We start from the raw sequence: 1897 nt of genomic DNA on the forward strand, positions 1-1897 counted from the left end.
GTATTTTTAGTAGAGACAGGGTTTCACCATGTTAACCAGGATGGTCTCAATCTCCTGACCTCGTGATCCACCCGTCTCGGCCTCCTAAAGTGCTGGGATTACAGGCGTGAGCCACTGCGCCCGGTAAAAAAAAAAAATTTTCAGGGCCAGATTTTAAGCTTTGCGGTTGAATCTCTATTGCAACTACACTATTCTACCATTGTAGCATAAAAGCAGCCACAGACAATATGTAAATGAATAGATGAGGCTGTGTTTTAATAAAACTTAATTTACAAAAAACAGACGGCGGGCCAGATTTGGCCTGAGGACTGTGTCTTCCCAACCTCTGCCTATTTTCAAATGAAACACCAAAAGGTTAAAATCTGGCCCCCAAATCTTACAGCTGATAAGAAAATAAAACTGGATTTGAACCTAAACTACCTCCAGAAAATGTACTTACCCTTAACCATAAAATTATACTATTTCTCAGGAAAAAAAAAATTAAAAAATCAACAGAGTGCTTTTGTAACTTTCTAGCTGTGTGATCACAGCATTTTAGGGTTTATAGAAGACTTAGGGAACCATCTAGCTTTAAATCTTCCAGGATCATATGATGGCCATGATCATGATAAAGACAAAAATGAACACTGTTCTCTGAGTGATTAATTCATAATCTTTTATATGTTTTATCTTGCTAAGTTCTTACAAAATCCTACGACTAGGCCCCTGTTTTGCAGAGGAAGTTTAAAAAGGGGAAGCCACAAGAGCTCTATTGTAAAACATGGTGATCATAGTTACATGGTAACAATGTATGTATTCTCAAAAACTGCTAAAAGAATAGGTTGTTAGTGTTCTCACCACAAAAAAAAAAAAAAAAAAAAAAAACTACACACACAGCAAAGCTGAGTATGTGAGGTAATGCAAATGTTAATTAGATCACTTGAGCCATTCTACAACGTATACATATTTCAAAACATGCTGTACAGAAAAAAATATCATATATATAGTTTGTATTTGTCAGTTTAAAAAATAAATGTAAATAAATTAAAAGGGGAAGTCACTTCAACAAGGTTTTACAGCAAGTAACGTGAAGAGCTGCGATTCAAGTGCAGATCAGTGCAGCAAACTCACTGCCCACCAAAAATTTAAGCCTCTTCCCCACCCTCAAATCCAGAGTATAGATTTGTCATGAGAAAGTGGCTTCCCAGAGACTACATTTCCCAACTACCCTTGCAGTTATGTGTTATCATGTGACTGAATCCTAGCCAATAGAGTGTGAGGGGAAGTGATATTCACCACTTCCTGGTGTGGCACATATTAACCTCCCACCGTGGGACTCAGCCATGTTCTTTTCCCCCTCCCGGTTGGTTGAAATGTGAAGAACACCAGGATGACCTTGGGAGTTGTGTATGGAAAAATGACAGAGCTTCCCTCAGCCTGACGGTGCAGGATAGACACTCTTCAGACCTGTTTGCTCACCCTCTACTGATACATAAGGAAAAAATAACTCCCACTGTGGCAAGCCTGTGACATTCTGGAGGTGATCCTAACAACCACTAATGTTACCCTATTTAATACCATCAGCCTGACACTCAGTCACTTTGCTAAATGGCCCTTGTATTGGAGGACAACTGAAATAGAGCTCATATTTTTCCTCTCTACACCATCACTGCTGACTAATGCCCTGCTCTCCATCTTCTTGTGGGACAAGATGGCTGGATTCATTAGGACCATGAGGTAATTTGGGTAAATTACCTACCTCAGGCTCAGTTCTGTTGATGCCTGTCAGGAATAGGAGGTGGGCCAGGAAGAGGCAGAGGGAGAACTGTAGGTGGAGGGAGGTGCTGGTGTTCTGGATGGACCGGCACAGGAGGAAGGTGAGGATGGCCAGGAAGAGGCACAGCAGAGAGATGGCCAG

The 1897-nt window shown here is 41.0% G+C and overlaps 1 pseudogene across 1 annotated transcript in view; it reads right to left on the minus strand.

Moving 5' to 3' along the window:
- Positions 1 to 1897, minus strand: part of LOC105530128 — a 56785-nt pseudogene that overhangs the window by 31039 nt on the left and 23849 nt on the right. The window lies entirely within an intron of this gene.

The sequence above is a fragment of the Mandrillus leucophaeus genome, unplaced genomic scaffold (assembly GCF_000951045.1).
Source record: "Mandrillus leucophaeus isolate KB7577 unplaced genomic scaffold, Mleu.le_1.0 Scaffold8, whole genome shotgun sequence".
NCBI lineage: Eukaryota > Metazoa > Chordata > Mammalia > Primates > Cercopithecidae > Mandrillus > Mandrillus leucophaeus.